This window comes from Bombina bombina, chromosome 1 (assembly GCF_027579735.1).
Source record: "Bombina bombina isolate aBomBom1 chromosome 1, aBomBom1.pri, whole genome shotgun sequence".
Classification (NCBI taxonomy): Eukaryota; Metazoa; Chordata; class Amphibia; order Anura; family Bombinatoridae; genus Bombina; species Bombina bombina.
The window spans coordinates 932752925-932766480 of record NC_069499.1 but is presented as its reverse complement, the minus strand read 5'-3'; positions in this window follow the sequence as shown (position 1 = coordinate 932766480).

Genomic DNA, 13556 nt, shown 5'->3' with positions numbered 1-13556 from the left:
GGGGGCGGAGCCTGAGGGGAGCTATATGGACAGCTCTGCTGTGTGCTCTCTTTGCCACTTCCTGTAGGGATTGAGAATATCCCACAAGTAAGGATGAATCCGTGGACTGGATACACCATGTAAGAGAAAACAACAACATACAAGAGATTTTAATTCCTCTCACATCCCCTGCACAACGTAGTCATAAATATGGCCAAGAGAATGGAGATAAAACAGAGAAGCAAGAAAGATAAAGCAGGAATGGTGAAGTTCAAACCGGTACTGCCGCAAACTATACACACAAAAAAATAAGGATGGGTGGCGTAAATTCTTACCATTACGAAAGGAATGAATCTATCAGGTAAGCATATATTTTTTTTCTTTCTTAAAATGGTGAGAGTCACTTTACAAATTTGCTCAATGGAAGCCCTATTCCTTTTTATTGTATAAAAAAAAAACAATCATATGTAGGATCTTATACCCAAGCAGTGAAGTCCACAAGACCACCATGAAATAGGGTGGGAAAACAGTTAAGGAAGGTATGTTACTGAACAGGCACAGCAGTCGACAGAATTTTCCTGCCAAAAGCAGCCACTGAAGGTAGAATTTTGTGAAAGTGTCTAAAGTAGTTGCTTTACAAATTTGTTCAATGGAAGCCTTATTCCTGAAGGCCCAAGACGTGGCAACTGTTCTAGTGGATTGAGCAGTAATACTCTCAGGGGAAGTCTTCCCCTCAACCAGGTATGCTTTGCGAATCAAAAGCCTTAAGCCAAGCAGCTAGGATAACTGCTGTAATTTTCTACAATTTGTGTGGACCAGAAAAGTGAATGAATTAGGTAAATGAAAGCCAAAAACCTTAATGCTGACTTTGAAGTGGAAGCAGGCTTCTTGTATTATATGTTATTATATGCACTTAAACCAGGAAGAGCTGGGATTCCAAGAGGCTTTTGAATAATTTGTCTAGGTAGATGTTGGTGCAGTCTTTTGGGTCTTAGACTGACGAAAGGAGCAAAAGCGTACAGTGGACCTAATCCTACCATTAGCTTTTATGTCTTGTGGCAGGAAAACTCCCCTACCTCCAGTGACCATTGCATTAATTGCATCGATCTAATTTCCACACATATAAAGTTGTTTGTGGTCCTGACCACCATTAAAGGATCTTGATTTGATCCAGGAAAACTTCTCCAGCAATGAGGTTGTAGAGGTTATCACACCAGACCGCAGTAGCTGTTGCCACACAAGCTATACTATAAGATGGTCTAAACATAAAGCCCGCCAGCTAAAAAGACCATCTGTGAAAGTTTTCAATCCATGGGATCCTTGAACAAGGTGATATCCTCTAAAGGAACTGTAGTCCACCTAGAAAGTGTGGATGTTGCTCCATCCATCTTAGGAATGGTTTCCCAAACCTCCAATTTTACAGAGGAAAGAGGGAACATGTTCTTAAACTTGGTGGAAGGGACAAAGTGGATACCAGGTTTGTTCCATTCTTTTGTAATCAAATCAGAAACTGAGTGAAGTTCTGGGAAGTTAGACAGTTGCTTAGAAGCTGTTTTAAAGAATGTATCAATCTGCTTCCTGTTTGCTTATTTATAGTAGGAGTATTCTCTACTTCCAAAGTCAGTAAACCTTATTGCAATAAAGCATGTATATGCTCAAGCCTGAAGTTAAACCCTTAATGACTGAGACGTACCCAGTACGTCGCTGGTAGTTAAGGGTTTCTAAGGTCATAGTAGCACGGGTCTCGTCGCGAGCAGCAGGACTGCACTTTTATGACCTCTGTTAAGACCATGTTATCAAAAAAGCAATCTCTATTTAAAGACCAGTGACGCACAGTTGTATGTCACTAATCATTAAGGGATTAAAGAACACATCTTCTGCGACTTCTTCAGTAGCAGGGTTGTGAATTTCTGAGAATTATTCATCAGAAGAGGACATTTCAGATTCTAATGTATCCCTCTTCTCTGCCAGGTACTTAAACAGGTCACTGAAGGGATGAACCTGATGAGCTAAAGGCATGTGAAGAGTCACCTTCTTCCCCTTGCATGTGTCTGCCTTTAACTGATGGAGATGGAGGCACGACAGCCATAGAGGAGTGGATATATTCTTTAAATTTTAGGGACAGTTCTGAAGAACTTTCTTGGGGATGAACCTGATGTGTTGTAAACCGCTGACCACTCTGCTGTAGGGGCAGAGCTACAGGACCCTGTCTAAGATTAGAAATAGAGATAGAATGGTATGCATAGATGAGCAGGGACACACACCATAGAATCCTTACATAGCAAATATAACTGAGAAGGGGTATAGTCCAGACACTTAAGCTGTATCAGTTTGCTCCCTTTTAGTAAGTACAGGATAGTTAGGGTAAGCAACTATCTATGCACAAAGGGTTAACCCTAGGTGTGGAACAAAATAGTAAATAAAGTGTAATTTTAAGTGCAAAAAAAATGTTGCTTATTGGAAGGCACGCTGTTTCTGCACCAAGATATTAACCTCTAATGTCACAGTGGAGAGTAGGTAGTTATCAGTCTATTTTTTTGGCCAAAAAACTTAAGGTACGGAGAGCAGAGGAACCTGAAGCTGCAAGGACTTGTAACTCTAGTGTGTGCTAAAGCTGATCGCTGTAAATTTAAACAATAAATCATTTTTACAAGTTTTTGTAAAAGTGCAAAGTTTGGTATATTAGACAATGTCCCCAGGCTATGTGAAGCATGTGTACATGTTCATACTGATATCCTGTGGGCTATGAAAGTGCATCTTACTTACCTGTCATCACCTTCATCTACCGTGCTCACCTCAGCTGCAGAAGATGGCTTCCAGTAGTCAGGCCCATCCGAGGCAGTGCAGAAGCACACTTTAGACTAGGGAGTTGGTGAGTATGGCCACATTTGACCTGGGAGGCTGGCGGTGTGTTCACACTTTGAGAAGATAATTACTGCCAGGCTGAAACTCCTGTCTTTCCCTCTGTCCTTCCTAGGCACTCTAAGGGGAGAATGGGTCTCAGATCAGTTAGAGAACCCCTCTCAACAATGTGTAGATCAGAATTTACCTCACTCCATGCTGGAAGCAAACAAATTACAGACTTATTCAGGGGTGTGGGAGGGATTAAAAGCTCTGGTATATTGGGTGATTTCGCCTCCTCCTAGTGGACTAGAGTTTAATCCCACATGCATACCGCCATGGCTTTCAAACACATAGAACAAGGTCTATCTGTAGGCTCAGACATGTTAGACAGACTTAGATAGTACTCAAATACAGAAAAATACACTTTTTGAAAAAACGTTACTGTGCCTTTAAATAATAAAAAGCACACACTTTTTTACCAAATCTCAAAAAAACATCCGATCTTTATGAAATGTACACCATATGATCCTAATGCTTTGAAAAGATTGCAAACCAAGTTTCAAGCCAATTAACCCCTTATTGCCCAAACCGGAGCAAATTGAAGCTGCCACCGGTTTAACACACTACAGCACGATGCCACAGTCTCTGCTGTGGCCCTACCTTCCTTGGGGATTAGATTTGGAACGAAAATAAGCCTCCCTGTAGTCCTCCTGCAATCTCTGGACTCTACATGTGAAGCTGCATGAAGTTGACTTGCAAAACAACTGCGCAACTGAGGCGCGAAAATTAGGCCCCCTCCCTCTTCACTCCGGAGTTGTGGGGCCTTCCTAAGTCAATTTAGGTGTCTAAAATTATGCCAGGCGTAAAAAAAACCTAGAAAGTGTTCCAAACATGATAAACACTTGTGCAAACGTCAGATTATATTAAAAAATAATCGATTTTCCCCATAACAGTGTCCACCAGTGATTTAAGCCCTTTTAACTAAGCCACGCTTCTATACTGAGTCTCAGAATATGGCTTACCTTCCCACATGGGGATTTCTGTCAGTCTTCTAGCATTACCAAGTCTTGTTAGAAAAAAAGTGACTGAGCATACCTTAAGCAGTTAAGCCTGCAAACTGTTCCCCCCAACTGAAGTTCTCCGGTACTCAACAGTCCTTTGTGGGAACAGCAATGGATTTTAGTTACAACATGCTAAAATCTTTTTCCTCTCAGCAGAAATCTTCATCACTTTCTGCCTCAGAGTAAATAGTACAAACCGGCACTATTTTAAAATAACAAACTCTTGATTGAAGAAATAAAAACTACAAATCTAACACCACATACTCTTTACCCTCCCGTGGAGATGCTACTTGTTAGAGCGGCAAAGAGAATGACTGGGGGGGGCGGAGCCTGAGGGGAGCTATATGGACAGCTCTGCTGTGTGCTCTCTTTGCCACTTCCTGTAGGGATTGAGAATATCCCACAAGTAAGGATGAATCCGTGGACTGGATACACCATGTAAGAGAAAACAACAACATACAAGAGATTTTAATTCCTCTCACATCCCCTGCACAACGTAGTCATAAATATGGCCAAGAGAATGGAGATAAAACAGAGAAGCAAGAAAGATAAAGCAGGAATGGTGAAGTTCAAACCGGTACTGCCGCAAACTATACACACAAAAAAATAAGGATGGGTGGCGTAAATTCTTACCATTACGAAAGGAATGAATCGATCAGGTAAGCATATATTTTTTTTCTTTCTTAAAATGGTGAGAGTCACTTTACAAATTTGCTCAATGGAAGCCCTATTCCTTTTTATTGTATAAAAAAAAAACAATCATATGTAGGATCTTATACCCAAGCAGTGAAGTCCACAAGACCACCATGAAATAGGGTGGGAAAACAGTTAAGGAAGGTATGTTACTGAACAGGCACAGCAGTCGACAGAATTTTCCTGCCAAAAGCAGCCTCTGAAGGTAGAATTTTGTGAAAGTGTCTAAAGTAGTTGCTTTACAAATTTGTTCAATGGAAGCCTTATTCCTGAAGGCCCAAGACGTGGCAACTGTTCTAGTGGATTGAGCAGTAATACTCTCAGGGGAAGTCTTCCCCTCAACCAGGTATGCTTTGCGAATCAAAAGCCTTAAGCCAAGCAGCTAGGATAACTGCTGTAATTTTCTACAATTTGTGTGGACCAGAAAAGTGAATGAATTAGGTAAATGAAAGCCAAAAACCTTAATGCTGACTTTGAAGTGGAAGCAGGCTTCTTGTATTATATGTTATTATATGCACTTAAACCAGGAAGAGCTGGGATTCCAAGAGGCTTTTGAATAATTTGTCTAGGTAGATGTTGGTGCAGTCTTTTGGGTCTTAGACTGACGAAAGGAGCAAAAGCGTACAGTGGACCTAATCCTACCATTAGCTTTTATGTCTTGTGGCAGGAAAACTCCCCTACCTCCAGTGACCATTGCATTAATTGCATCGATCTAATTTCCACACATATAAAGTTGTTTGTGGTCCTGACCACCATTAAAGGATCTTGATTTGATCCAGGAAAACTTCTCCAGCAATGAGGTTGTAGAGGTTATCACACCAGACCGCAGTAGCTGTTGCCACACAAGCTATACTATAAGATGGTCTAAACATAAAGCCCGCCAGCTAAAAAGACCATCTGTGAAAGTTTTCAATCCATGGGATCCTTGAACAAGGTGATATCCTCTAAAGGAACTGTAGTCCACCTAGAAAGTGTGGATGTTGCTCCATCCATCTTAGGAATGGTTTCCCAAACCTCCAATTTTACAGAGGAAAGAGGGAACATGTTCTTAAACTTGGTGGAAGGGACAAAGTGGATACCAGGTTTGTTCCATTCTTTTGTAATCAAATCAGAAACTGAGTGAAGTTCTGGGAAGTTAGACAGTTGCTTAGAAGCTGTTTTAAAGAATGTATCAATCTGCTTCCTGTTTGCTTGTTTATAGTAGGAGTATTCTCTACTTCCAAAGTCAGTAAACCTTATTGCAATAAAGCATGTATATGCTCAAGCCTGAAGTTAAACCCTTAATGACTGAGACGTACCCAGTACGTCGCTGGTAGTTAAGGGTTTCTAAGGTCATAGTAGCACGGGTCTCGTCGCGAGCAGCAGGACTGCACTTTTATGACCTCTGTTAAGACCATGTTATCAAAAAAGCAATCTCTATTTAAAGACCAGTGACGCACAGTTGTATGTCACTAATCATTAAGGGATTAAAGAACACATCTTCTGCGACTTCTTCAGTAGCAGGGTTGTGAATTTCTGAGAATTATTCATCAGAAGAGGACATTTCAGATTCTAATGTATCCCTCTTCTCTGCCAGGTACTTAAACAGGTCACTGAAGGGATGAACCTGATGAGCTAAAGGCATGTGAAGAGTCACCTTCTTCCCCTTGCATGTGTCTGCCTTTAACTGATGGAGATGGAGGCACGACAGCCATAGAGGAGTGGATATATTCTTTAAATTTTAGGGACAGTTCTGAAGAACTTTCTTGGGGATGAACCTGATGTGTTGTAAACCGCTGACCACTCTGCTGTAGGGGCAGAGCTACAGGACCCTGTCTAAGATTAGAAATAGAGATAGCATGGTATGCATAGATGAGCAGGGACACACACCATAGAATCCTTACATAGCAAATATAACTGAGAAGGGGTATAGTCCAGACACTTAAGCTGTATCAGTTTGCTCCCTTTTAGTAAGTACAGGATAGTTAGGGTAAGCAACTATCTATGCACAAAGGGTTAACCCTAGGTGTGGAACAAAATAGTAAATAAAGTGTAATTTTAAGTGCAAAAAAAATGTTGCTTATTGGAAGGCACGCTGTTTCTGCACCAAGATATTAACCTCTAATGTCACAGTGGAGAGTAGGTAGTTATCAGTCTATTTTTTTGGCCAAAAAACTTAAGGTACGGAGAGCAGAGGAACCTGAAGCTGCAAGGACTTGTAACTCTAGTGTGTGCTAAAGCTGATCGCTGTAAATTTAAACAATAAATCATTTTTACAAGTTTTTGTAAAAGTGCAAAGTTTGGTATATTAGACAATGTCCCCAGGCTATGTGAAGCATGTGTACATGTTCATACTGATATCCTGTGGGCTATGAAAGTGCATCTTACTTACCTGTCATCACCTTCATCTACCGTGCTCACCTCAGCTGCAGAAGATGGCTTCCAGTAGTCAGGCCCATCCGAGGCAGTGCAGAAGCACACTTTAGACTAGGGAGTTGGTGAGTATGGCCACATTTGACCTGGGAGGCTGGTGGTGTGTTCACACTTTGAGAAGATAATTACTGCCAGGCTGAAACTCCTGTCTTTCCCTCTGTCCTTCCTAGGCACTCTAAGGGGAGAATGGGTCTCAGATCAGTTAGAGAACCCCTCTCAACAATGTGTAGATCAGAATTTACCTCACTCCATGCTGGAAGCAAACAAATTACAGACTTATTCAGGGGTGTGGGAGGGATTAAAAGCTCTGGTATATTGGGTGATTTCGCCTCCTCCTAGTGGACTAGAGTTTAATCCCACATGTGATGTCTCATGGACTCTCACCATCTTATGAAATAAATTATTTTTTATTTATTTCTAATAATAGTTAAGGGAGAAGAATATGTTATAAACCAAGATAAGACACATAAATAACAGGTTCATAACATATAAGATGGTTTATTCAAAGCCACTATCTCAACATAAAGCATGTAGTGGTGCAAGATACTGTTGAAAATGTGAATTGTTTCTGTCAAATAAGAGTTCCCATGTCATACCCTCTATGTAGCAGGTGACTGGTATAGAAAAGCCAATTACAGTCTCCTAGGTGACTTTTTTATTTTCTTACACTCTAGAAGAGATCCCAGCATTCCTATCTAAGCACCAACATGGGTTATATGACTCATCTTATGAAAGATGAGAGGCCCCTCATTCGGTTGAAGGGATATACTAGATGTCTGTCAGCTTGATCATCATGGAAACAGTAATCACAGTGATGGAACTAAAAAAAAAAGTAGGGTGCGTGGCAGCCTCTCTCTACACACACTACCCACATAAAATACACATAGTGATGTGAGATCCCTAATTAAAAATAAGTGGTGATGTTTTTCCAGTTGCTACTCGATTGTCATATCGATTGAAAATGCCTAAATACATTAGTGTTATTTTGTGGGTCATATGACCATAAAGAAGCCTGTATCAAATACTATATAAATACACTATAGAACCCATCCTTTTCAAAGGACTGTCCCAAGATTCAAATAAGGTGTCTTTACAGTCATCATGTGATAATCATGTCATAATAACAAGATAACATGGCAGCATGTGACAATAGTCTTATTTTGTTTTGTTATTGGTGTAAGGACTCACAGATCTTCTTTCTTTGATCAAATCTAGGTCTGGATCATAAAAATGAGAGACATTGGTAGATACAAATGTAGATAACATTTTGTTAAGATGATTGTTTGGAATATTTTATTTGTCGATTATTTATTTGGGCAGTTGTAGAAGCATGCTATGTTCTCAAAATGAGAAATCACCCCTCTCTGTAATCAGAATTGCTGTACATCTCAAACTATATCTATAACTAACTCATCTATACTATAACTGAGTTTACAACACGTAAAAAAAAAAACGCAACTGCCCGCACAAAATAACTAAAAAACACGTAACCGACCGTAAGAAATAAAAATAATAAAAAAATTTAAAAAAACGTAACCGCCCGCACAAAGTATTACAAAAAAAAACTAACCTCCCGCACGTATTATTAACAAACACCAAAACCGCCAACCCCCACATCGCAAAACAATGAAGTAATTAACCCCTAAACCGCAAATAACATAATTAAAATATTAATCCTTAAACCGTCAACCCCCCACATCAAAATAAACCGAATTAATCTATTAAGCCCTATACCGCCAACTCCCCCACAATGCAAATAACTAAATTACTAAGCCCTCTAACCTAACACCCCCTAAATTACTACTAAATTACAAAAAATAAAAAAGTCTAACATTACAGAAAAAAATAAACAAAATTATCAAAAATAAAAAAAATTATACCTAGTCCTTATGAAAATAAAAAAGCCCCCCAAAAATAAAAACACACCCTAATCTAAACTAAACTACCAATAGCCCTTAAAAGGCCTTTTGTAGAGCATTGCCCTAAGTTAAACAGCTCTTTTAAGTTTAAAAAATACTAAGTCCCCCCTAACAGTAAAAAAAACACCCACCCACCAAACCCCCCAAAATAAAAAAACCTACCACTAAAAAACCTAAACGACCCATTGCCCCTAAAGGGGCATTTGTATAGGCATTGTCCGTAAAAGGGCATTCAGCTCTTTTACTGCCCTTAAAAGGGCATTCAGCTCTTTTTCAAGCGCATTAAATATCTAATCTTAAAAAATTAAAAAATAAATTAAAAAAAATCCTAAAACTAAGCCCCAAATAGGTACTCACCGTTCCTGAAGTCCGGCGGAGAAGGTCTTCTTCCAAGCAGCCCGATCATCTTCTATCTTCATCCAGAGAGAAGGCGGCACGGAGCGGAGCTGACTTCCCCGATGCACGGATCCTCTGCGGCGGTCCTCGGCAGCGTGGAGGCTCCTCTTCATGCGATCGTCCGTCACACACTGAAGATTGAATGCAAGGTACCCCATATTAATTGGGGTACCTTGCATTCCTATTGGCTGAAATTTTGAAATCAGCTAATAGGATGAGAGCTACTGAAATCTTTTTGGCTGATTTGAACAGTTTTAAGATTTCAGTAGCTCTAATCCTATTGGCTGATTTCAACATTTTAGCCAATAGGAATGCCAGGTACCCCAAATTGAATGCGGTACCTTGCATTCAATCTTCAGTGTACAACGGACATCGGATAGAGGGGAGCCTCCACGCCGCCGAGGAACGCCGCCGCTGAGAATCCACGCACCAGGGAAGACAGCTCCACACCGCGCCACCTTCGTTACGGATGAAGATATAAGATGATGGAACCGCCGAGATAAGACCATTTTCTCCGCTGGACTTCAGGAACGGGGAGTACCTATTTGGGGCTTAGTCTTAGGCTTTTTTTTTTATTTAGATTAGTGGTTTTTTGGGCTGGAAAAGAGCTCATTAAAGGCAATGCCCATACAAATGCCCCTTTAGGGGCTAAGGGTAGTTTATTTTTTTTTAGTGTTATTTATTTTGGGGGTTTTACTGTTACGGGTAATTGGTAATTTTTGTAAGTAAAAGAGATGTTTAACTTAGGGCAATGCCCTACAAAAGGTCCTTTTAAGGGCTATTGGTAGTTTAGTATTAGATTAGGGGGTGTTTTTATTTTGGGGGGGATTTTTACTTTTTTAGGGGTATTAGTTTAGGTTTAATTGTTTTATTTTGGATAGCTTTGTTTATTTTTTCTGTAATTTTACTTTTTTTTTAATCTTTTGTAACTTTAGCTTGGGGGTTTGTCTTTTTAAACATAGACTGCCCTCTGGGCAGGTTTATTGACTAGTTAATTAATAAAACAAATGAACTGTGCCGAGCTGTTTTGCAGTTTTTAGATCTCAGATTTAGTGTATCATCCAAGGTAATCCTGAAAACCTGGCCTGTTGAAGAGGCCTGAGGACAGGTTTGAAAACCAGTGATCTATGAAGTGTCTAATTAAGATGTCTAAAAATTGTGCTTGTCCTACTTCCGCTGGAGCTCAGATTCTGTATTATGGTATGCTGCAGATTGCCTGATTTAGCTACACAGTGATTGCTTAAAGCAGAGCACAAACTCATTCACAAGTTTACAAGATTGAGTGAGTCAAAGTTAGCACAAACTCATTTACAGCCAGTCCTAAGTAGCCACAGTCAAAGTAGTAAGATATACATATGCACTAAAATTTTCAAGGGATTTTGTCAAAATCTCTACACATCATGCTAACACAGTTAAAATTCTTTTAAATGTATTTTGTGAATATATATTTTGAAATTCAGTGCTTCATTTTTTTATATATGCTAGACAGATCTAAAAAAGCTTACTTAAAGTGAAGGTAAACTTTGCACCATGCGATTAGTGGCAATGAAAATACTTAGAAAAGGAGAGGTACTTTCATTCATCAATTTCATTATTTTCATATATTTACCTAGTTATAAGCCTTTTTATTTCCGTTTCTAATCTTTTAAAAATCAGCCCATTATTTTTTTTTTTTTCTGGTCCGGTCACGTTCTTTAAACATCCAATAGTCAGTCTGGCCGTTAGGCGGCCGTCATTTGACGTCACTCCATTGCAGGACGTTCTGCACATGCGTTGGCATTTTTTCTTTAACTTCCTACCCGGGCTCGCTCCTGTTTAGCGCATGCTCAATCACGCTAAAGACCTGAATATATTAACTCCGTAAAGCAAGTATCTGCGTCATAAAATAAAAAGGATGGTATTATTGTTTTAAAAATGCATATTAGAATATAAGTCACACTTACCGATATTTAAGTGATATTTAAGCAGGTGCAAATCTATTGTATGGGGAATGGTGCGCATGCGCAATTGTTCCGGCTATCGGGAACGCGCATTTGAAGTACGTACAGAGCGGGTGGGACCTCTCTGTACGTAATATAGAGAATAATCCGGAAATCCATGGAGGGCGGAGCTAAGAACGGCCGGGACAGTAAATATAAAGTGTTTTCAGAACAATAATATATATACAAATATAAAAAAAAAAGTAGCGATCATAGTATATATCAGATGAGGAATAGAATACAGGCTACAAAAAACGCTAAACTTTACCTTCACTTTAAATGTCCATTCAAATATGGCACCATAAAGTAGTGATCGATTGCAACATTTAGAAAATAATAATTCACATGCTGTTCCTTACCATATACTCCATACAAAATGATAGTGGTTTTGGCACTTGAGTTTTCTAGCAATTAAAGATATTTCCATAAAGTTCTTAGTGCTAAAAAAAATATATAATCCCACTGAAATTATTTTAATGGGACATAAAAAAGCAATAATAAAATGTTATACTGCACAAAACAGAACTGTTTAACCTTTGCATAGGGGCAGGACTGTCTTTAACACAGGGCAAAAGGGGCAGCTGCCCAGGGCCCAGTCTTTGTTATGGGGCCCAAGAGTCCTAAAAAAAAATATATATATTTTTTTTTTTTTTGGTTCATGCCAGACTGCTGATGTCAGTCCTAATACTGTCACAGTCAAAAGTTCTCTGCTTATATTTATTTGTGGGAAACTGTGCCAGACTGAGCTGGGATCATGTGACATGCCAAGCTAGTGCCATGTGCTGTTTTAGGTGTGCACTGTGCAGCACTGAATGCTAAGCCCTAACCCGGCATCCAATCAATCATACTGTATAAGCAAAGGTTCTGCTGGGGTTACCACTGTTACCAGGTAACTGCTCTGGTGGTGGGGATTGTTCAGGGTAGGGCTGACTGTAGGCGCATGCAGCAGAAAGCTGGAGCGGCAGGCACGTGAGGATTTGAACATCTGTGCAGCTGCAGACACTGCTCTCTTCCGTCTTGAGGCACACATACATTGTATTTTTAATATTGGATTATATATTGGAGTGTGTACATAAATTTGTGTGTGCTCTGTAGTGTGTGTTTGTGTGTACATGTATATGTGTGTGCTCTGTAGTGTGTGTTTGTGTGTACATGTATATGTGTATGCTCTGGAGAGTGTGTTTGTGTGTACATGTATATGTGTATGCTCTGGAGAGTGTGTTTGTGTGTACATGTATATGTGTATGCTCTGTAGTGTGTGTTTGTGTGTACATGTATATGTGTATGCTCTGTAGTGTGTGTTTGTGTGTACATGTATATGTGTATGCTCTGGAGAGTGTGTGTATATGGGTTAGGGGAGTTTGGTAGCATTCCCATGGTATTCATGAAAGTGGTAATTTTGCTGTACAGTGGCTGTCTAAACAATAAATATGTAGTGAATATCCCAAAACTGGTGAGATGCTTTTAGGGGGGCCCAACATTCTTGTACCAGGACCCTGTAGACATTAGGTCCGACACTGATTTTTACTATGCAATGCTGTGCATTGCATTAAATATTTATGTACTTAAACAAATATATAAATAAATTAAAAACCAACATTTAATTAATTAGTAAATATTTTCTGCTTAGGTCCAGTTTCACATATTGCAATTTATTTCATATTTTTTTGAAAATGATTAGCCCAACAGTGGATGATCCACTGCTGGGCTAATCATTTTAAAAAAATAAAATAAAAAAAATTGATTTAGTTGTTTTTTTGGGGTGTTGGGGTGGAGAGCGAAATTGCATGGGCGGGGGGGCCCCAAGGAAATGTTTGCCCAGGGCCCAGTCAGTATTAAAGACGGCCCTGCATAGGGGTTAAACACATAAAGTCAGCCCTAGCCCAATCCTGAGCTTAACATGGTCACTGGTGGTTACATACGTATGCTGCCCCCTGATTGGCTGATCAGCTGAGCCCTATGCTAACCCCATGCATGGGTTCCAGTCTAGCAACTAATTATCTACATTAGAATATTTTAGTATTGCTATTTTAAGTCCCTACAAATGCAACAAATTCAGAAGCTTAAAAAATAGTCTAGCACATGGGTATAGAATGTCTCAGCAGTCAGCACTAAGCTTTATTTAAAATGTAAAGTAATACATAATAAATGAATACGACTAAAATTAGGTAGAGTGGTTTACTGTTTCATTAGAACCACACACAAGGAAATATATTGCGTTTTTTTCCGTTACACTATTATGTAATAACTGAATATGCAAAGTAGTGCAAATT